Source organism: Monodelphis domestica, chromosome 2, assembly GCF_027887165.1.
Source record: "Monodelphis domestica isolate mMonDom1 chromosome 2, mMonDom1.pri, whole genome shotgun sequence".
Classification (NCBI taxonomy): domain Eukaryota; kingdom Metazoa; phylum Chordata; class Mammalia; order Didelphimorphia; family Didelphidae; genus Monodelphis; species Monodelphis domestica.
In genome coordinates, this window is record NC_077228.1 from 147993674 (window position 1) to 148019086 (window position 25413).

A 25413-nucleotide genomic window follows, 5' to 3' on the forward strand; every position below is an offset into this window, starting at 1 on the left:
AGGTAACATTAAAACAAAACATAACAAAAATGGTAAAAAACCCAAAGTGTTTACTTATTAAATTTCATGTATTCATAAGTAACTCTTTTCTGAAGACTGGCCTAATGACTTATACATACAACACTCAGACATCATATACTTAATTGCTTAACTGTGAAATATCAGATATATGTCCAACTTGTTGTTGTTGTTGAGTCATTTCTGTTTTGTTGAACTCTTTTTGACCCCATTTTGGGTTTTCTTGCAAAAGATACTAGATTGGTTTTCCATTTCCTTCTCCACTTCATTTTCCAGATGAAGAAACTGAAGCAAACTGGATTATAGGAGTTGGCCAGGTTATGCAGCCATCGCCTGATGCTCTATCCTCTGTACCACCTGGTTGCCCTATAGATGCTCATATAAAGGATGTTCGATACCTGTGTCATAAATATATGCCAAAAGTATCTGTGAACCATGATTCTATCACTATGGTCTTTCCTTTTGCCTCACTGAATGAATGGTTCTACAAGGACAGCCTTATTAGTAAAATAAAAATCACAATACACTGTTGCAGAATGAAAATTATCTACTCTGGAAAGATAAATAATACACATATAAAAGGACTATAAAAATCTAAGATAAAACTAATGTAAGTTTTACATACATGTTCTAGGTAGAAACATGAAAATCAAGCCGCTGGACCAGGAACTGTACTGTGTTTCTCTTCTAGAATGAAACCTGGTATTCTGTCACCATGAAGGCTGTAAAAGAAGCACACACAAAAAGAAAAATTAGGCTTCCATAAAGGAAATAAGCAAAATATGAGCCAGTAAATCCTTTATAACATAACACTTGAAATCAGAATAACAAAGAGGGATCATTAAAAGGTAATTCAGTGAAAGACCCCTCTCCCACCAAGACAATAATATTTATTTTAAAAGTTATTTAAAATAAGAAATTGCCATTTTTTACAAATTTGTTATGTTCTGTATCATATCAAAGGTTGTTTTTAGTCTTAAGGGAAAATAAACAAACAAACATTTTCTTAAATAAACCTTCCTGGCTTATTAGATTCTCTCAGACAGAAACCATTTTCTTTTTTTTTTTAAATATATTTTATTTGATCATTTCCAAGCATTATTCGTTAAAGACATAGATCATTTTCTTTTCCTCCCCCCCCCCACCCCCCATAGCCAACGCGTAAGTCCACTGGGCATTAGATGTTTTCTTGATTTGAACCAATTGCTTTGTTGATAGTATTTGCATTAGAGTGTTCATTTAGAGTCTATCCTCTGTCATGTCCCCTCAACCTCTGTATTCAGGCAGTTGCTTTTTCTTGGTGTTTCCACTCCCATAGTTTATCCTTTGCTTATGAATGGTGTTTTTTTCTCCTGGATCCCTGCAAGTTGTTCAGGGACATTACACCGCCACTAATGGAGAAGTCCATTACGTTCGATTATACCACAGTGTATTAGTCTCTGTGTACAATGTTCTCCTGGTTCTGCTCCTCTCGCTCTGCATCACTTCCTGGAGGTTGTTCCAGTCTCCATGGAACTTCTCCACTTTATTATTCCTTTTAGCACAATAGTACTCCATCACCAACATATACCACAGTTTGTTCAGCCATTCCCCAATTGATGGGCATCCCCTCGTTTTCCAGTTTTTGGCCACCACAAAGAGCGCAGCTATGGATATTTTTGTACAAGTCTTTGTGTCCATTATCTCTTTGGGGTACAGACCCAGCAGTGCTATGGCTGGGTCAAAGGGTAGATATTCTTTTGTCGCCCATAGTTCCAAATTGCCCTCCAGAATGGTTGGATCAGCAGAAACCATTTTCTAAGCAATAGTTGGATGTCAAAACAATAAGAATGGTTTTGGGAAGGTATGGCCTGGCTATGGTGGGATACAGATGTGATCACTTCTGCAATCAACATCAGTGCAAGATAAATAATGGTTATTGCCATAAATTTTCACTTTTTTTATATGAATACTAGAGACAAAAAAATGAAAGTAAAAGATTAAGTCAAAACAGAGCAATAATAGAGAGACAAACTACAAAGCTTATTAGTTCAAATAGGTGTTGAAACCATTGGTACCAAGGGTTCAAGTGGTTGGGGTGATTAGGGAAGAGAAATGAAGATTATAAAATGATTAGGAGTAATTTCCAAGAACATAAAATTCTAGTATATGAAAATATGAATATACAAAACTTATGACATAATGCAAAAAAAGAATTCCTTACAAAAGAATTTCCTAGCCTTCATAAAAGTATTGCCGGGATGTTTATTTTTAGATATAAAGGGTAAAATAAAGAAAAGGAATATTACTCTAGTGAAAATGTGAGAAATCAGTGCTAATTGAAGAAGAGTAATCATAAATGGCAAGTATTTATCTTTCAAATTAAATGGGTTGAATATTAAAGAGAGTTTAATTAGAAAACATTAGTCAACACAACATTTCTGAGCCTATTTTCATGATAAAAAGAGATGATCTACATAAAGTACTTTGCAAACCTTAAAGTGTTATAGAAATGCTAGCTAATGTTATTAAGAAGAGATATCCCTCTAATAACTTCTTTCAAAATTTAATCAATGAAAAAATCCTTATGAAATGCATTCTGAGGTATTCCTTGCTCCACCACCAAGGAATACCTTCCATTAAGCAAATGTCTGCATATCAGTAACATTTTTGAATTTCAGATAATCATACACAGACACACACCCACAAACCCAATTGGGATGACTACAACAAGATTTTGTAATCATTAGCACATGTTCTATCTATTTTGTTTCATTCATAAATTATATTTGAGTCACACTGTCATTTATTTTAAACCATTCTTCTAACAAATAGGGAGCTGCTCAAATAAGAGTCTATATAACTTCATGACCTTCCACATTGTACCTTCTCCAACCCTTCATATTTTCTATGAATAAACTTAATTAGCAATTTTCTTCTTATCTTTCTATGAGGAAAAGAATTAGAATAAGACACAGTAGAACCCTATAAGAAAGCTTTATTTGCAAGCTTTAAATTAAATAAAACAACTTAAAAAATAAATTATTTCTAGCAAATAAACTTTGCTCAATACCACTGTTTTCTCCTGAAATGTATTTTAGAACTAATTGTAATCTTTTTATTTGTTGTTCTATATTTTTAATTAACCAATTAATGATTAGTGTAGGTATTTTAAGATTTTCTAAACTATAATTTTTCACCATTTCTTACTAAAGCCAGCACATATTATGTATAATATATCCAATTGCTTGATTATCTTTGAAAGAATATAACCTTTTTACCATCTCAAACTTTTTTGAACAATTTTTGAAACAAATTTTTGAAAGTTTGAACAATTTTATGAAACCTTGAATAGGGAATACTAGGACTTTGCCTGTCACCTGTCATAATTTGCTGCTTCCCTATCAATCACTTCATTTTGTAAGTATGCCTTTAATTTATTCATATTTCAAAAAAGATAAAAAGAAGCTCTCCTACTATTCCTCAAGAAATACTAGAGGCACAATAACCAGTATTAAACATCTACTATATACAAACATATACTGTATATTGTACGTCCTGAAGGAGAAAAAAAGTGACTTTAATAGAAAGCCAGGTCAGAGTGTGTCATTTTCTTTTTACTTATGCAGGTAGGCAAGAATCCCAAATATTAACAAATCGTTTGTGGATAGTAAAAGATAAAGGAACTGATACTTTTCCCCTCCTCATCTTTGTGTATAATTCCTGGTTCTATTTTCCATTTATTAATTGTTGCATTGATATTTATTATTGCATTATGAAAAGAGTCAGCCTAAAGGCAGTTAGGAGTTGAAATAGAGCACTAGACCTGAAGTCAGGAAGACTCAATTTTAAGAGTTTTATTCTGGCCTCAGACACTTACTTTGATCCTGTTTGACCCTGGAAAGTCAGGTAACCTTTTTTGCCTTAGTTTCCTCATCTGTAAGATGGAGAAGAAATGGCAGACCATTTCAGTATGTGCCAAGAAAACCCCAAAATGGTATCACACTCAGACATGACTAAACATGATTCACTGACAAAATTGACAGAAGGGGTCATCCTATATATGAATATCAGTTAAGGCCTAGAATTTTAAATAAAAAAAAAAATAAACAGGTAGTTCTGTATACCAGACTAACTTTTCCTATACTGAAATGAATGTTAGCCCTGTTGAAAGTTATCTCTGTGTCTCTCCTCCAGAATAATAAGAAGCAAAGGAAGGTGAATAGTTCTGTTAATTAGAGGAAATAATGATGTCTGGATGTGATCCCTTTGCAAACAAATGAGACATCCCTATGACAAGACACCAATTTGCTAATTGAAGTGGACAACCAATTTGCCTGAAATAACTACATGTATGATAGGAACCAGAGCAGGGAAGTCATTGCTAGACAATTAGCAAGGAGAAAGAATGGCAGGGGAAAAAATAGGAGGAAGGGGAAAGTTTTCTTTTTTTTTTTTGCTTTTTCCTTTAAAGGAAGTTAGCATTTTTTCCTAACTTTCAGGAAAGTTGGCTACAGAATGATAATCACATGAAAGGGATTTCAAGCCAAAGAATACTGTGCTTATTTCTGAATATATGTACTATGCAGCTGAATGCCCATGCTAGCAATGTTTTATAGATGTTTAAGTGAGAAATCTCAGGTTGAAATAAATTAAAATTTTATTGTGAATATAAAATATATCTTTCAACTACATGGACAGGTATAAATTTTAAGAAAATTAGTTCCACTTTCAGTTTCTTAACTGTATCTAATGCTATGACAGTTTTTATTGATGACATAATCTCAAGAATTATCTTAATCTTTGGTGAATTAGATGAATTAGAATTTAAAAGGCTTGAGTAAAATATCACCTCTAATATATCCAGCTGACCATTATCAAATAACTTATTTTTTTCTGTCTCAATTTCCTCATCTGCAAAATAGGGATTATAATATTTCTGGTACCTTGCTCATAGGATTTTAATTAATTTTAACTGAGATAATGTTTGTAAAGTATTCTACCAACTTTTAAGTATAATGTAAATGTTAAAGATTATTCCAACTAGGGTTTCAATATCCTAATAAAAGATATTAATTCTTCTACCAAACAATTAAGAACAGGTAATTGTCCCTATAACCATAAGTTTTAAAGTAGGTACCATCTACAGTTATAAAGGGAGTTAGCTGATCTGTCTTCAAAATTCCTCCAAGGTACCACCTTACACTTAGCAGACTGGCCAATATGGCAGCAAAGGAAAGTTATAAATGTTGGAGGGGATGTGGCAAAATTGGGACACTAATACACTGCTGGTGGAGTTGTGAATTTGTCCAACCATTCTGGAGGGTAATTTGGAATTGTGCCCAAAGGGCTTTAAAAGAATGCCTATCCTTTGACCCAGCCATGACACTGTTGGGTTTGTACCCAAAGAGATAATAAGGGAAATGACTTGTACAAAAATATTTATAGCTGCACTCTTTGTGGTAGCAAAAATTTGGAACATGAAAGGAATAATGAACTGGAGGAATTCCATGTGAACTGGAAAGACCTCCAAGAAGTGATGTAGAGTGAAAGGAGCAGAACCAGGAGAACATTGTACACAGAGACTGATACTTTATGGCACAATCTATTGTAAAATACTTTTCTATTAGCAGCAATGCAATGATCCAGGACAATCCAGAGGAACTTATGAGAAAGAACACTATCCACATCCAGAGAAAGAACTGTGGAAACAGAAATGCAGAAAAAAACATTGATTGATCATATAGTTGGATATGGATATGATTAGAATTTTGACATTAAAATATCACTCTACTGCAAATATGAATAACATTGAAATAGGTTTTGAACAATGATACATGTATAACCCAGTGGAATTGCTTGTCAGCTTCAGCAGCAGTGAGGAAAGATGAGGGAAAGAATTCTGAATCATGGAACCATGGAAAATGTTTCTAAATAAAAAATGGGAAAAAATTCCTCCAAAAAATAAAGCAATTTGAAAATCAAATTTCCCCAAATTTAGTGAGTACACAATATATGACAGTAATTGCGTCAGAAACTGAGACTATATGAGGAAATACATTGCTTGCCCTCAAGGAGCTCAGAATCTGGTTAGAAGAAAAAATAAGAATGTAAATATTATAACATATTGAATTCATAAATACCTAAGAAATGTTCAAAAGACAAAAAGAGACAGATGAAAGTATGAGAGGAGTTGAGGAGAATATTTTGAGTTAAAAGCCTTAAGAAAGATTTCATGGAGAAAATGTTATTTGAGTCAAGTGTTGGAGAAAGAGAGGGATTTTAAAAAGCAGAATTAATGAATAAAAACAGTTTATTAAATTATTTCTCTATGCCAAGGATTGTATTTAGTTTAGGAGTTAAAACAAGAACAAAAAAAAAAGGAAAGTCATTGCCTGCTCTTGTTTACCTCCCAATATGGGACAAACTCACAACAGTGAGTGATGATCAGGAATGGGGTTTTGGTTCAGAAAATTATAGATGTGGAAGATGGGTCCAATGAGAAATAGATTAAACTACCTCTGGCAGAATTTATTTTATCAGGAGAGCAAAGGATCCTCACGTGCTGGCAAGGTAGTTGGCAAGTGTAGGTGCCAGCCAAGGAGGAGAGAGTAAAATGAAGAATGATGGTTTTGTCTGTTTTAAAATAATAATCTAAAAAAGAGAATCATCAGTTAAATCTTCCAAATGGATGAGATCATACATCCATTTGAGTATGTGAGTGGTTGTATATCCATATTTAAGTAATTATACCTCACTATTAGTGTCAGTCATGTGGTTTGACCACATATGGAACATTATTTTCATTTTAGGGCACAATATTTTAGAGTAGACATTGGCAAGCTGGAGAATGGTGAATGAACAGTGACCATGATGGTCAAAGAACTGAATATCCTGCCACATAAAACTAAATTGGAGCAGCTTAGGTGGCACAGTAGATAAAGTACATGGCCTGGGGGTTCAGAAGACCTGGGTTCAAATCTAGTTTCAGATACTTCCTAGTTGTGTGACTTTGGGCAAGTCTCTTAATCCCATTAACCTATCCCTTGCCTTCTATCTCAGAGAAATTGTTACTAAGCCAGAAAGTGTTTTAAGAAAAAAGAAAAGAAACTATTGAGTCAAATATGAATGTTTAGCCCAGGGAAGACATTTAGGTTTTGGGAGGACCAGTCTAAAAACCATCATCATCTATTTGAGGGATTGTCATTTGGAGATTTCTGAAGAGAAATTAGACTCATTCTCCTTGCTTCCTAGGGTAAGAGTAATGGGTAGGAGCTGCAAAGAGGCAGTTAGGTTTGAAAATGAAAGATAACTTTCAGAGCATTTCAACTATTCCCTAGGTACTCTCTCACCAGAGTCCTTTATTCAGAGACTCAATGTCTACTAGTTGGTTGTGTTATAAAAGGGAACATTCTTAAAGTATGGATTAAACTAGATGGAATTGGCGGGTCTTATCAACTCTGAGAGTCTGTGATTACATTGGAATTGAAATTTTTAAAGGCCTTGTCCACCTTCAAGTTCTAAACGTTTTCTAAATAAATAAGAGTAAATGGGATATTATTGTTATAATTTTATAAAGTTTCTCTATAAGCAAATCACATGTATTATATTCATTTTTAAGATTTAATTCTGCATTTTTTATTTAATTGTATTTATTAAGATTTTTATTAAATTAATAATGAAAATAATTTTTAAGGAAAGTAAAATCATGACTGGAGAAAGGTCTGAAGTTATTTGAGGAAAACTAATTCACAGAAAGTTTGGAGATAAAACATAACAAAACTAAAATTCTCTGATTTAGTCCAAAGTTCTATTGTTTGGTCCACATTAAGTTTCTATAATAACTGAGTGAAGAATTTTACTTCACTTAGTTTCGGCCTTTTGGCCAGAGACAGTTCTTAGGCAGGCTGACATTTGGGCTGTAAATTCTGCAGCTGTGTAATCGCTGAGGGCTAAGAGACCTAACTATACTTGGTTCAGCTCTTAAATTTCTTTTGAGACAAAGACAATACAACTTATAATTAGCAAACTACCATAAGCCTTAGTATATGACACATGAATAGAATGATTCCTCATCCTTCCTTGAGTAGAGACATAAAAATAGAATAGGAAACTAAACCAGTGTATTTTCCTTTCTCCTCAAGTTCCCACAAAGGGGCTGTGGAAGAACAGGATAGTACAATTTGAATTTCATAAAAAGCATCTGAAAGTATAAGATGCAACCCAGTTTTGTACCCTCATGATATGTCACTCTTGTGTGTATGAATTAATTAACAAAAGAAAGTGTTCAGTTGCTTTGGCTGCAACAATCGCAGACCTAATCACTAGGCTGAATCTCCAAAGGGGTCTTTTCCTTACATGATGTCTGGGGGCACTGGGCTAGAAACATAGTTATTCCCAAGGATCTTGGGTTCTATATTTTCTCCATTAGAGTCTGAGGGAAGTTAGTGGTCAAAGCGGTTCTGGCCCATTTTACCTGTCTGGTTCTTCCCTTTAGGTAAATACTGCTTCATCCATCCTGGATTGTCTGCCCCGTATGTATGTGGAACATGGTTGGCAATGAGGAATATGACTGATGCCTTCTCCATGAGAGCTAAGGGTTGGGCCTGAAGAAGAATAGGGGCTATGGAGGGGAGCAGCTCCAATGCTCACCTCTTGGTTAGTGGCAGTTTATCAGCAGTTGTTGCTGATAGGATGTATAGCCAGCCAGATAGATACAGAGATATCCATCCAGCTGTTTATACTTGGGAGATGGGGGTCTTGTCAGACCTCAGCAGACAAAATGGATCCCTGAAAGATATGGGCAATCATAGGCTAGCCTGCCCTGAACTTGATGGTGACCAAAAATTCTTCTGCTGAACACATTTTCAAAATAGTATAAAAATCCAGAAACACTGCTTGGACAGAGTTCAGGGCCCTCACCGCCCCATACCTTTCCATCTTCACCACCATCACCCATCATCAAGGAGCCTTCAGTTCATCAGAGAACAAGGAGACAGAACCAAAGGTCTTACACAGAGAAAAAGACACTTGGCTAAACTGGCCCATTCTCATCCCAAGATGAATTTCTTTTTGTTTCTATGGATGGGGGCCCATTTTGTGAGAAAGGGACTGTGGTGACACATTCCAAATAGTGCTGGCACTTAATGAAACCAACATCAATGACCTTCAGGGCAGTTAAGGTCTCTTTTTTTCTGGGTGATGACCTCCTTTCAAAAAAGAGAAATGGTTTGGATTCTTTGTTATCTCTAAGGACCTATTAGAAGATGTAAAGAATTATTTTTAATATTTAATTTTATTGGTTTCCTCCTTCATGATATTTTTTCTGGTATATGGTATACAGGTATGATTTTTAAACTTATTTATTCAGTTATGGTTTTTACAATGTACAATGACTTCCATTTAAAAAAGAAAAAAAATTAAAATTTGAATGCTATGAGAATATGTGTATGGACTTCCAGGTAAACATGGTGGCAGTCTAGATGCAAGACTCTTCCTCTCCATTGTACCCACCAATATAGACTACCTCAAAAGATCAAAAAAACCAAATTCATAAGAATGAAGGGACTCTACAGTAGGGCGCAGCATTGAATGTATGTGGCATTTGGGCATTTCCACACTATAAGAGGGTGAAAAAGCTCCCATCAAAACATGAACTGATCTACCCTCCCCCACTCCACCTACAGAGCCAGAGTCAGAGCCAGCGCATGTCAGAATCAGCCAGTGAGCGAGGGGCATCTCTACAGTGAGTAATTTGCAAGAATCCCCTATCCATCAAAACTGACTATATCCTTCCAGGAGAAAGTATGGGCATTCAACAAAATAGAAGATTTCCAAGTATTTTTAAAGAAAAGACCAGAACTAAGTGGAAAGTTTGATATCCAATCACAAAAATCAAAAGAAACATGAAAAGGTAAATAAAAAAGAAAGGGAAAAGGGGGAAAGTTTTTAAAATTCAAACTCTCTTCTTTAAGGGCTACAATTAGATCAAATTATATATATATTAATATATGGGGAAATGTTATTTGTATCTCTCAAAAATTATATTCACTATTATAATAATTAGAAGAATCATTCACAGGAAGAGATTGGGGCAATAAGGGCTATAAGGTTATATGCAAAAAAAGAAAAAGGAATGGGTGGAATTGAAGATGACACCAAGAGATACTTGAAGAAATAAAATGAATAGGATAATCTTTATCACACAAAGATACACATGGGAAGGGGAAGGGAAGAATACTCTTATAAGTAGAAGAAGAAGAGAGTGCTAATAGGTAATACTTAAACCTTACTCTCAGTGAAATCAATTCTGAGAGGGAAGAGCATCTAGATCCATTGGGGTCTTGAATTCTATCTTATCCTACAGGGAAAGTGAGAAGGGAAAACTAAGGGGGTGGTAAGGGGGAGAGAGTACAAAAAGGGAGGGAAAGAGAGGGGGGAGGGAATTTAACAGATCATAAGAAAACAAGAAGGGAACAAAAAGGGAGGGGCCAGAAAGGGAAGCATATTAAGGGAGGGAATTATGGGGATTTATTAAAAGTAAACCATTGGTTTAAAAGGATATTGCTAAAAAAAGGACAGAACAAGGAGAGGATATCAAAATGCTGGGGAATACACAAGTAACAATCATAACTTTGAACATGAATGGAATGAACTCACCAATAAAATGAAAACAAAGAGGAGAGTGGATTAGAATCCAAAATCCTACCATATGTTGTCAAAAGAAACACACCTGAGATGGGTAGATACTCACAAGGTCAGAATTAAAGGGTGGAGTAAGACCTATTGGGCCTCAATGGATACAAAGAAGGCAGAAGTTGCAATCATGATATCTGACAAAGCCAAAGTAAAATTAGATCTGATTAAAAGGGATAGAGAAGATAAATACATTCTGATAAAAGAGAGTATAGACACTGAGGAAATATCAGTAATCAACATGTACACATAAAATGGTAGAGCATCCAAATTTCTAAAGGAGAAACTAATGGAATTGAAGGAGGAAATAGATAGTAAAACTGAACCTTCCTCTATCTGAACTAGATAAATCAAATAAAAAAATAAATAATAAAGAGATAAAAGATATGAATGAAATTTTAGAAAAATTAGAGTTAATAGATATATGGAAAAAATAAATAGGGACAAAAGAATACACCTTCTTTTCAGCAGCACATGGTACATTCACAAAGATTGACCATGTACTAGGTCATAAAAACATGGCAAACAAATGCAGAAAAGCATAAATAATAAATGCAACCATTTCAGATCATAAGGCAATAAAAATAATGATCAGTAAGGGTACATGTCGAGCCAAATAAAAAATTAATTGGAAATTAAATAATATGATTCTCCAAAATCAGTTAGAGAACAAATCATAGAAATAATTAATAATTTCATTGAAGAAAATGACAATGATGAGACATCCTTTCAAACTCTATGGAATACAGCCAAAGCAGTACACAGGGGAAAATTTATATCTTTGTGTTCATATATTTACAAATTAGAGAGGGCAGATGTCAATGAATTAGACATGCAAATCAAAAAACTTGAAAGTGAATAAATTAAAAATCCCCAGAATAAAACTAGAGATCAAAAAATAAATCCACATAAGTCATCAGCATTTCTATATATCTCCAACACATCTCAGCAGCAAAAATTAGAAGGAGAAATTCCATTTAAAATCACCCTAGACAATATAAAATACTTGGGAATCTATCTGCCAAGACAAAAACAGGAACTATATGAACACAACTACAAAACACTTTCCACACAATTAAAACAAGATCTAAATACTTGGAAAATCATTAATTGCTAATGGGTAGGATGAACTAACATAATAAAAATGGCCATCCTACCCAAACTTATTTACTTATTTAGTCCCATACCCATCAAACACCCAAAAAACTTTTTTACTGAATAAGAAAAAACCATAACAAAGTTCATTAAGAAGAACAAAAGATCAATGATATCCAGGAAAATGATGAAAAAAAATGCAAAGGAAGGTGGCCTTGCAGTACCAGATCTCAAAATATTCTATAAAGCAGTGGTCATCAAAACAATTTGGTACTAGCTAAGAGACAGAAAGGAGGATCAGTGGAATAGACTTGGGATAAATGACCTCAGCAAGACAGTATAGGACAAGCCCAAAGATCCCAGATTTTTGGACAAAAATCCCCTATTTAATAAAAAAATGCTGGGAAAATTAGAAGACAGTGTGGTAGAGATTAGTTTTGGATTAACACCTCACACCCTACACCAAGATAAACTCAGAATGGGTGAAAGACTTGAACATAAAGAAGGAAACTATAATAAATTAGGTGAACACAGAATAGTACAGATGTCAGACCTTTGGGAAAGGAGAGATTTTTAAACCAAGCTACTTAGAAAAAGTCACAAAATGTAAAATAAATAATTTTGACTACATCAAATTAAAAAGTTTTTGTATAAACAAAACCAATGTAACCAAAATTAAAAGGGAAGTAACAAATTGGGAAACAATCTTCATAATAAAAACCTTGGACAAAGGTCTAATTACACAAATTTACAATGACCTAAATCAATTGTACAAAAAATCAAGCCATTCTCCAATTGATAAATGGGCAAGGGACATGAATAGGCAATTTTCAGTATGAGAAATCAAAACTATTAATAAGAACATGAAAAAGTGTTCTAAATCTTTTATAATCAGAGAGGATACAAATCAAAACAACTCTGAGGTATCACCTCACACCTAGCAGATTGGCTAACATGACAGCAGAGGAAAGTAATGAACACTGGAGGGGATGTGGCAAAGTTGGGACATTAATTCATTGCTGGTGGAGTTGTGAAATGATCCAACCATTCTGGAGGGCAATTTGCCTATATGCCCAAAAGGCACTAAAAGACTGTCTGCCCTTTGATCCAGCCATAGCACTGCTGGGTTTGTACCCCAAAGAGATGACAAGGAAAAAAACATGTACAAAAATATTCATAGCTGTGCTCTTTGTGGTAGCAAAAAATTGGAACATGAGGGGATGTCCTTCAATTGGGGAATGGCTGAACAAATTGTGGTATATGTTGGTGATGGAATACTATTGTGCTCAAAGGAATAATAAACTGGAGGAATTCCATGGAGACTGGAACAACCTCCAGGAAATGATGCAGAGTGAGAGGAGCAGAACCAAGAGAACATTGTACACAGAGACTGATACACTGTGGTTCAATCAAATGTAATGGACGTCTCCATATTTGGCAATGCAGTGATTCTGAACAACCTTGAGGGAACTATGAGAAAGAACACTATCCACATTCAGAGGAAAAACTTTGGGAGTAGAAACACAGAAGAAAAACAACTGCTTGATTACCTGGGTCAAGGGGGATATGATTGGGGATATAGACACTAAAGAAGCATCCTAGTGTAAACATCAACATCATGGAAATAGGTTCTGATCCCTTGATCAGAATGTAATACCAAGTGGAATTGTGCAACGGTAATGGAAAGGGCAGGGGGTGGGGAGGGAAGAATATGATTTTTGAACCAAGGAATAACATTTCAAATTGGCCAAATAAAGTTAAAAAAATTAAAAATTAAAAAATAAAAACATGTGTATGTATAAATATATGCATATTAAAGTATATATAATACCTATGCATACATGTAAATACAGATATTATTTTTAGAGGAACAAAAATGCTGAAACTGACGCCATATTATCTTAGAAAATATTGGTTTAACTGGTCATCACTTTGGGTCTCTGGCTTATGTAATGTCTTGAAAAGTTAAAGTTTTAGATTTTTTATTAAATAAAATTTCTCCAGTCTTTTTTCCTAAAAAAAAGAAAAAAATTAAAGTTTCACAATATGAAATCTTATATCCAAAACTACTTAATCTCTGTTGATTCATATTTTAAAGTTCTCTCTTTCTCTCTCTCTTTTCCTCCCTCCCACACTTTCTTACCTTTTGACAAAAAAAACAACAACTGAATGAAGGTATATGAAATATGACAGTTTCAAAATTAGTAATGTCAGTTGGTAACAATACTAGCACATCTTAATGATGGCTTGCTTATATAATCACATGATATTTCCAAGTATATTATCTTATATTATCCTCTTGGAAATCCTGAGAGTTAGGGTATCAAAGAATGATCATATTCATTTTGTAAATGAGGAAACTTAAGCTTAGTTTAAAAGATAACAGGACCACTGATTTAGATCTAGAAAGACCTTTATCATAAAGCTAGTGTTTTGTTCTGGCTACCATATACTTACATAAGATTAAGTATGGCCAGTGTACCACACTTACCTCAAAAAAGGAAGTCAAGCATAGGAGTTTCATGTTATATGACAAGCTGTCTACTGTGTGATTGATGGAGCATTGCCGAGTACCAGTTATCAATTGATTTTTTGTTTCTGGTATTCCTCTATCTTCTGATCTAGCTACCATTGAACTATTTCCTTAGACTTTTTCAAGGGTTACTTTGGCTCATGTTTTGTGTTTCCTGGCTTTGTTGTCTCTAAACTCAGCACTACTGCAATGCCTTCTATTCCCTGATTTCCTCAGGCTGTTCCTGCTAGGTATTAACTCCTTTTCTTCCACAGAAAACATACTTTGATAATGTGTGAGTCAGGATTCAAATTCACTTCTTGAGTCCTTTCTAGTAGGCTTTTCATTTCAAACAGCAGGCTTGTTGAGCAGATAATTATTAGAAATTATTTCCAATGCTAAATGTATATTAATATATTAATGGGGTCTTACTCTCTATATTTTATTTCATATTTGCTCAATTTTATTTGCTCACATAATGCAAAAGAAATTTTTATCCTATTTTAATTAAAAGATATTTGATTATCCAATCTGAATGTTAAACACTGAACTTCACTTCTTGGTCAAAATTAATGGTCTGCTTTTGTACCTCTCTGAGAATCTAATTTTCTGTCTGATTCAAACTGAGGATTATGTTGGAAGATGAAGCCTTTCCTTATTCATACTAGTTGGTAACTATCTTTTACCCTGGACTTCACATGGTTGCCTTTCAATAATCTTCTATACATATCATGTCTATCAATAAACAAGAATTTATTTATTGCCAGGAACCCTGTTGAACCCTGAGGTTACAAAGAAAGCCAAGAGCTTCATCTCTTCCCTCAGGTATTTTATATTCTTACTGGAGCTAAAGTATGCAAGAAAATTACACATATAAAGTACATATAGTGTAAATGGAAGGATATGTCTACGGGAAGGTGTTAAAAGAGCCTTTGGGGTAGGGTGTGGAGTGGAAGGGAAAAAGACTCAGGTAGAATAAGAGATTAGAACTATACGGAGGAAATGAGCAGGCAGAGGTGAGAGGGAGAACATTTCAGGAAAGATGGCTAACAAATAAATCAAGTGACATAAATAATTCCAGAATGATCATTCCTGAGTAATGAGGATAATGATAATGTATCAATAATAGAGTTTGAGAAAAGGGGAGATTTTGAGGCTAAAGATAATTAGTTCTGTTTAGGATACACTGAGTGTGAGAAGACTATGGACTAGTTAGTTCCATACCATACATACAAAAGGCAGTTGGTGCTACAGAATTATTTCTCAAGAAAAAGAAGAAGGCTCTGTATATAGATCTGGAAATTACTTTAATAATGATGAAAACAGAACCCATGAGAAATGATCACTATATAAGATTGTACAAAGTCAGAAGGACCAGGATAAAACTTTGGTGAATTTCCACTGTTAGCAAGAAGGAAGTCAATGGATATATAGCAAAAGAGAAAGAGGAGAGGTCAGAGAGGTTGGAAGAGAAACAGGCCAGAGCAATGTTATAAAAAATGTAAAATGAAAGAATATCTAGCACATATGTATGGCACAGATCAAACATTTAATAAATGCTTGTTGCCTAGAGTTAAGAAGAGGTTTACTGAAAGTCTCAGAGGTCAGGAAAGATGAAGATTGAAAAAATACATGTTAGAGTGCTTATGAAAAGTGCTATTCTTTAGTGAAGATATTCTAACCTTTCAATTACAAAACTCAATCATTTCCTACATGAAATAAATTATAAAGTTAGTATCTGGAATATAGAAAGTAAGCAAAGTAAAACTTCTCTCTCACTTTTTTATCTTAGAATATTTTATGACTTTGGTATAGTCAAAATTAAATTGAATCAAAATGGAATCACATCTTCATATAATATGAATTTTTTAACAAAATAAATGTGAAAAAGCTACAAAAAGTTTTTAAAAAATGAAAATCTTGGGAAAACAATGTAAATTGTAAGTGTACCTTCACTGGCCCTTCTTCACTTGCCTAGATTCACATAGATATTAAATATCTAAGGTCAGAATCTAATAAAAATCTTCTTGTCTTCAAATATAGTACTCTACTGAGCTACCTCACTGACCCACAAAATATATCACTTAGTGACCTCATTTAAATTCCTTAGAGGCAAAGACAGGATTGAACTAGAGTCATAACCAAAACAAATAATTAAGATCTTTTGAAAACCTTTAATGACACATTATTGTTGCTGGTAATAGGAGTTAGAGTAATGATACTTGTTAATTTTTTTGTGATTGTTATTATTATGTATTTTATATTATCCATGTGATTTATAGAATTATATTCTTAATATATTATGAACTCTAATCCAATATTATTTTTACTACATCATGTCACATCACAACAGTTTCAATTTTCTGTTTTTGTTTTTTTTTAGTTTCCTAACACATAATTATCATTCTGAGGAAAGACACACAAGTGATGGCTATATGACTAAAATTAAGATGCAAATATTTTATAAACAACTGTCAAATCTCAATTGATGGAACATAAAAGCCCCTAAACTGCTGTAATCTGACTATGCTACTATATTTATTTAATTGACAGATAAGACATATTTTCTAGTTTCAATTTTCTTGTTAGTATTTTTAGCAAAATTCATGGTGTGTGGTTTGGGTTCCTTGATATTAACAATATAGGTTTACATGAAGATTAAATAAATATTTTTGTTTAGTGCAACTACAAAAATTTGATTTCTAAGTACATTTTTTTATAATTAGTGTATGCTGAAACTTTTAACATACTCAATATAACACTAAATGGGAAAACACCTCTATGAACTGACAATTGGTAATTAGTTATATATAATTTACAGATATGACATATCATATTTTATTGCCTAGTATATATTGCTCAAGGAATGCTCTAAATAATCTAAAATTATAGGCAGTTAATCTGGATTAATAATATCAATGGACAGTCAAGTATAAGAACTATAAACTCAACTTTAAACTAATTTTTAACAATTTCCATCTCTGTCTCCATGTCTGTCTCTCTGTCAATTTCACACACAGAGAGATACAGATACATACACAACAATTAAGTTAATGATATCTACAACATTTCACAATCATAGCCCTACAAGTTTCCAAAGAAGTCATAGAAGTTTGTCATCTGAACTCTTCTCCAAGAACTCTAAGATTATTTCCAATATGAATATATAGCTCAATTTTTCAAGTGTTTATTTGGGTTTATATTTTAGGGATTTGGTTTTATAAAATTACTCACTTGGAAAAATAAGCAATATAAAAATGCATCATGCATGCAAATACATATATAAAACAGACTGAATCACCTGCTAGCATTGGGAGGGGAAAGAGAAAGGAGCTAGGGAGATACATGATCTTATAACTTTGGAAAATTTCTGAGGAAATTTGTTATATGAAATTAGCAAAAAAAATGATTATATAGCTTAGGATTTTTTTTCAGAAGTGGCTAAATGGAAAAAAGAGGTACAAAAATTTACTGAAGAAAATAACTTTTTAAAAAGTAGAATTGGTCAAATATAAAAAGGGATCTACAAAAGCTCACAGAAAAAAAATAATTCCCCCCAAAGTCCCTAAAAATTAGAATTGAGCTAATGGAATCTATATCTTAATGAGACATTAAGAAACAATAAAATAAAATCAAGAGAAGGGGAAAAAAATTAAACATTTCATCAGGGAAAAAACTGACTTGGAAAATAGATCAAAGGGAGATAATTTAAAAATTAAAGGACTACCCAAAAGCCATAATAAAAAAAGTAGTCTTGGCATCATATTTCAAGAAATTAAATCCTAGAACCATAAGGTAAAATAGAAATGGAAAGAATCCACCAATCATCTCCTGAAAGAGATATCCAAATGAAAAACCCTAGGATTATTATAGTCAAATTCCAGTGCTCCTAGGAGTCAAGTAAGAAATATTATAAGGACTGAAAAAGAAAAAAGTTCAAATATCTTTGAGGTATAATCAGGATAATACAAGATTTAGTGGGTTTTACATTAAAGGATCAGAGGTGTCTAGAATATAATATACCAGAGGGCAAAAGAGATAGGATTATAACCAAGAATTAATTAGTCAGAAAAACTAAGTCTAATCTTTTTTTGGGGGTGGGGGAATGGATATTTAATAAAATTGAGGACATTCAAGAGTTTATGATGAAATAATCAGAGCTGTATAGAAAATTTGACTTTCAAATACAAGACTTAAGAGAAGCATAAAAGAGTAAACAGGAAAGAGAATCATAAGGGATATAACAAGGCTAAATGATTTATATTTAAACATGGAGGGATTCTACATATAACTTGAGGATTTTACCACATTATTACAAAAGTTAAAAAATTATACATAGACAGAGAGCATGGGATGAATTGACTCTGATGGGATGATATCCAAAATAAAATCAGAGTGAGAAAAAAGAATGCATTGAGAAAAAAGGAAAGGGAGAGGTAGAATGGGGTAAATTATCTTACATAAAAGAACCACAAAAGAGTTTTTTATAATGGAGTTAAGGATGGGGGTGTGGACAATGCTTGAACCTTACTCTCAGAATTCAGAACTCAGAATTAGTTCAAATAAGAAATAGCAGACATATTCAGTTGTATATAGAAATTTATCTTACTCTGCAGGGAAGTATGATGGTAAAGGGATAACAGAAGGAGGAGACGCTAATTAATAGAAGGAATAGTGGATTGGGGCATGTATTGGTCAGAAACAGCACTTCTGGGAGAGGGAGAGAGAGAAGGATAAAAAGGAAGAAAAAAACTCTTGCTGGAAATACACAGTTAGTAATCATGAATGTGAATGAGAATGAGATGAATTTGCCTATGAAATAAAAAAATGGATAAAAAAGGGGATTAAAAACCAGAATCCTACATTATATTATTTACATGAAATGCAGTTGAAGCAGAAAGACATACAAGTAAAGTGAAGGAGCTCAAAAAGAATATCATCCTTCACCTGAAATTAAAAAAAAAAAGTTTGGGCAGCAATTGTGATCTCAGACAAAGCAAAAGCAAATTTATATCTAATTAAAAATGATGAACAGAGGAACTATGTTTTGCCAAAAGGTACTATATACAATAGAGTATTATCAATTCTAAATATATGGGCAACAAATAGTATAGCTTCCAAATTTTTCAAGGAAAAGTTAAATGAGTTACAGGAAGAAATACACAGTAAAACTATTCTAGATGGGACCTTGACTTTTCCCACTCAAAAGAAGATACATTTAAATAAAAAAGAACAAGAAAGAACTTCAAGAAGCAACTAGAATATTGGAAAAGTTAGATATGATAGAACTGTTGAAAAATGAATGAGAATAAAAAGGAATATAGTTTTTCCTCAGTGGTACATGGTATGTATACAAAAACTAGCCACTTATTAGGACATTAAAAACCTTATAAGCAAAGGCAGAAATGTAGAAATATTAAATGTATCATTTTCAAATGAAAAATCATTTTCAATGAAAATTAAATTCAATAAAGGGCTATGAAAAGATAGATTAAAATTAAATGTAAACTAAGTAATATAATCCAAAAGAATGAGGGGTCAGGGAGCAAATAATTTAAACAATAAATAATTTCATTAATGAGAATGATGGCAATAAGACAACATACTGAAATTGATAAGTTCTACCAAAGCAGAACCTTTGGGAAAATTTATATCTCTCAATGCTTACCTTAACAAATTAGAGAAAGAATAGATCAATGAATTGGGTGTGCAACTAAAAAAACACTAGAAAAGAACAAATCTCTAAACATCAAATTGAAGTCTTGAAAATCAAAGGAGAATTAATATATGCGAAGCAAGAAAACTACTGAATTAATTAATAAAGGTTATTACAAAAGGATGCAAAGTAAAGTGAGCAGAATCACAAAAAAAAATTTTACACAGTAACAATAGTATATAATGATTAACTGTGAATGATTTAACTATTATTAGCAATACAAAAATCCAAAGGACTCATGACGAAAAAGCCTATCCCCCACCATCAAAGGGACTGATATAATTTGGATGAAGATTGAAGCATATCATTCTTCACTTTACTTCTTCCATATTTTTTCTTTACTATGAGTAATATGTGTCTTCTTACACAATATGATCAACATGAAAACATGTATCACATGTGTACAATCTATATTACATTATTTGCCTTCTCAGATAAGAGAGATGGTCAGGGGAGAGAGACCATAGAGTGCACAAAATGTTAGAAAATGACTATTAAAATTGCATCTACTTATGATCTGGAAAAATATAAAAAATAAAATGTTTAAAAAGTACCTCCTGGATGCATGAGTTTAAAATTTTCATTTTAAAAATTGAAATTATTCAGAATTTAGGTCATCATAGCAGTCTATTTTGAAACTAATGGGACACATGCTAAGTGCAAAGCCCATAAAAATGGCATTCTGCTTCACTGATAATAACAAATGTCTACTATCTGTTTGAGAGTTTTGATCCTTCAAGAGATTTTATTTTAGTGAAAGTGCTTATTTGGAGGGAAATATCCAACAAAGGAGTTTTCTTTTATTCCTAACAATAAACCTATCAAAATTAATAAATAGAATCAAGTAAACACAATTCATTAATAAAATCTAGATGTTTGTTGAAACAAGAAAATTGTGGAGTAGCATCCTGGAAACATAAAGTAACAAAAAATCTGCCATTTCCTTTCCTCGCCTTCTTCCACTCTGTTGTTTTTTTTTTTGAGAGTAGGCTCCATAGTTAAGAATTCAATTTGGAAACAAGAAGAACTGGCTTTTTTCCTAGTATCAACTTAGTTCAACTTGATTCTATTATAAATTATTTGTGTGTGACATTCATTAGGAGTGAGAATTTAAACCATGAACCACAGATGACAAGCTTCTTCAAGAACACATGGTTTAAAATGGATGACTCTTATGTTGTTGCCTTTATTATGTAGTAAAGCCAAATGAAGAAGAGGCAGTTGAATAATTCAGATTATTTACACAGGCAACATATCACTTGAAAAGACTCAATAGAAGAATGAACATGCAATAAGAAAACTTGGGTTAGAGTACAAAATTTAACACTTACTGGTTATGCAACCATATACAAATCACAAGTTTTCTGGGCATTATATTTTATCTTTTGTAAAACAGGAGTAATATTTTTCACTCATTCCCTCACACGCTGAAAGAGAAAGTATTTCAGAAAGCTTAAAGTTCTAAATAAATTTGTTTTTTTGTTATTATTATTGGAAAGCAAATAAAAGATAATATATTTAGTACAATAAATAATTATTCTTGCATTTCAATTTTAGTTAGGAAGGGCAAAACCTGTTTTAAAGGAATATTCCCACTCTATCCACCAGGAAAGATTTATCTTGCCTGACTGTTAGCAAAACACAATATAGGTTACAAATTTTTAGACTTTGCTGTCAACAACATGTTATGATGCCTTACTGTAATATCCACTTCATTTTGCTTCATCAGGCAAAATAATACTAACCTTTTCCTCTGAAATAAATTTTCTGAGCTCTTCATGTACTTAAGGGTTCACATTTATTTTACTTCCCTAAGAAGACTGAAAATAATTTTTCAACTTATTTTTATTTTTTTCTGACTCCTTTTAGATGACAACTTCCTGAAGGAGTAAGATGTACTTAGGATATAGAACTAATATCTAGAAATGGAAGGGACTTCATAAGGCACCATCTAGTTCCCTCTCCTCATTTTAAAGATGAAAAAATGAAGCCTATGGAAATGTAGTAACTTTTGCAATAATCAGAGACAATATTAGAACCCAGATCCTCATTTCAGAGCAATCTTTTACTATAGTATGCTATAACCCTATCTCCTTTTTGCAGTCCTCAAATTTTGAACTCTCTCTCTGTCTCTTCCTCTGTCTCTCTGTCTCTCTGTCTCTCTCTGTTTCTCTCTGTTTCTCTCTCTCTTTCCCTCTCTCCACAATGAAAATTGACAAGCAATTGAGTTCAAAATTAGACAAAAGTATAGTAAGGAAGAAATTGCCTTTGGGAAATTTCTTTTTCTAAATTAATTTTTAATATTTTCTCAGATTACACATATATGCTAATTTTAATAACTATTTTCTGACATTTCAGATCAATTTTCTCTTCCTTCCTTTCATCCTCCCCCCCCACTAAGTGGTAGGTAATATGAGTTATGTTGTACATGTCTTATCTTACAGTACATATTTCAAAGTTCATCATGTTGTGAAATGACATAAATCACTAAACTAGAGAAAACTACATGGAGGAAATATAGTAATGAATGGTATGTTTCATTCTGTACTCATATTTCAGATTCCATTTGTTTCTTCCATTCCACTGGCTAGCCTTTTCCATCCTGAGCCGCCTGGAGTTGTTCTTTGCATTGCTGATAATAGCTAAGTTATTCACACTTAAACATTGTCATTATTTGGGGGGAATCATCTAGTTTGTCATTTCTCATGGCAAAATAGTACAATCATAGAGATTTTCAGAAATTTCAAAGTTCCTTTAATTACTTTAAAATTTCAATACAAACTAATTTTATTAAAAATACAAGGTCTTAATAGATTCAAGCACCATGTTACTGGGCAATGAAAACACATAAACAAAAGTTAAACATTTGCTTCCCCCAAGGAGTTTACATTTTATTGGAGAAAAATGTTATTTTTACCTAGATAATATAGGTAGGTGGTAAAGATAAAGCAGAGAAATGGGATCACTAATAGCAAAGAATAAGTTAATACTTCTTTCAGGAAGTCACAATTGAGACAAACTTTGAAGTAAACTAGGGATGACGAGAGATTCAGATGTAGAAAACATTTAAGACAGAGAAGAACAATCAGGGTAGTATAAGCTAGAAAATCGAAATTAAAAGGTTCAGTTGTTTCAGTAACATTAAGTTCATTAACTTGTACATAGTAACAGCAATAAAGTACAATGATCAAATGTGAATGACAACTATTATCAGCAACACAAGGATCCAGTGCAACTTCAAGGGACTTATGACAAAAAGTCTATCCACTGCCATATAAGGAACCAACAGAATCTGAATGCATATTGAAGCAAACCATTTTTCATTTTGTTTTCTTCATGAGTTATGTTTTCTGTATAAGCAATGTATCTTCTTTTACAATATGATGAACATGGAAATATGTATTGCATTATAGTAAATACAACCTATATCATCTTACTTGATATCTTGGGGGAGGAGGTATAGACAGGAATTAGAATCACAAAATAACAGAAAATTATTATTAAAAATTATATCAACATATAGCCTGGATAAACGTTAGATTAAAAAGGGAACAGATGCATGGCTGTGGTACTTAAATCTACTTTTCTATAACCCACTTATCATCTTTGTAATTGCTCTTTTTTCTGAAGTAAAGTAGATTTATTTATCTTTCTTAGATTACAAGTCATACATTTTTAATAATCATTTACTGACATTGTGTGATCCATAGTTCTCTCTATCTCTCTCACTTGTAACTGCTCTTGATCAAAGAGACTCTCTTGCACTGCCAATTTCTCTTTAGAGTTATCTTTTATTTGAATATAAACTTCTTGAGGGGAGAAGTCATCTTAAAATTGCTTAGCACAGGTCTTAACATGAAGTGTTTAATAATTTTTCATGTGTTCATTCTTAAATTCATTCATTGATTAAAATGCCAGATTTTGTGACCTAATATTCTGTGGCATCCCACTAATTTACAAAGAATTCAAATGATCATTACTCAGATGATAGTGGAGAGGTACACTGTTGATGTGACTAGACTTCAATAGCCTTAGCAGATAAGGAATTACAATATTAAACTGGAATAAAACTATAAATCTAAAAAATAAGTTGGTCTGGTTATGTGATGAGAGAAGAGATAACAACTGAATAGTGTTCCACTGATGTCCTCACATTGTCAAGATAAAGTTACCAGGAGCCCAGATGGTTCCTGCAGGTAGGTCCTCTTGTGACAAATATGTGAGAAAACATGAATAAGCATAACACAGAATAGGCATTTATGAATGGATTATGATTTGCATCTCTGATAATGATATTCACATTGATAAGATCACAAATACCTCAAAATCCTTGAATTTCTCTTATTCATTCCAGATTGTACTTAGGACTTTTTTTCTACCATAATCTAGAAATCTTTTCATTCTGAAAAGCACCCTAATTTTGGAATCCCCACAGTGGAAGTCGCCTCTGTAAATGTGTCTTCCTCCCCTGAATGGAAAATCTCCATTTAAGTAGGGTGCCAAGGCTGGCCAAAATTCATTTCACTGGACTTTTTCTATCATGCCTCAATGCTGTATATTCTCCCCCTGATCACCACTTTTCAGATTTCTTTCATATATTTTCTTCTCTCATTAGAATTTAAATTACATGAGGGAAGAGAAAATATTTCTTTTTTTATTTGTATTTCCAGTGTTTAGCTCAGTTTGCTCCTCATACATGCTTGTTGCCTGACTTAAAATATTTTATTATATATGTTTATAATATGGATATAATGTGGAAATAAACCTGTTTAATCAATTAGTTTAACTTGATATTATATTCAATTTAAACAAATTAGTCATTGAGATATAACCTCAAATGATCTCTGTCCCAATTTAATAATAGAAAATATGTTTAGACATACTTTATCTAGGGATAAAATTAGGAAGTGCCTTGTAAAGTTTAACCAATCTGTTTCATAAGAAAAATAAATACAGATGTTAGAACATATTATATTTCAACCTAGTTTGCTTTGTGTTTTTTCTAGTCAACCCCAACACTCACTCATTATCTTACACTCAAGAAGACATCATATAGCACCTTTTACTTTTTTCCATCCAAGAAAATCATCTGATTTTTGGCCTTTACATCTTATAAGAGGGAACTTGAATACAGCTGGATCTAAAAATATATTTTTTAAAATGATAATGAATACTTGTTCCTTATGTAACAATTAAAGGGAAAGCAAAGGACTAGAAACTAAAAAGAAAAGAGAAAGTTACCAATATTCATCACATAATCTTATTCAAGAGGTGTTAACAGAACTTGGTTGCTTATCAGAAATGAAGTCTAGGGAAGAATACTATGTGAAAGGGGTTTAAAGATGTTATTTTACATCAACTATTATGTTAACTGCTATCCCAGGTGAAAATGTTTTTC

At 32.8% G+C, this 25413-nt stretch overlaps 1 protein-coding gene across 3 annotated transcripts in view; it reads right to left on the bottom strand.

Annotated features, from left to right (window-relative positions):
• Window positions 1–25413, bottom strand: part of CHRM3 (cholinergic receptor muscarinic 3) — a 576253-nt gene that overhangs the window by 270722 nt on the left and 280118 nt on the right. For all 3 annotated transcript variants that reach the window (XM_007481566.3, XM_056816083.1, XM_007481567.3), the window contains exon 3: window positions 644–740. The gene's annotated coding sequence lies outside the window, so the exon portion shown is untranslated. The remainder of the gene's footprint in view (window positions 1–643; window positions 741–25413) is intronic.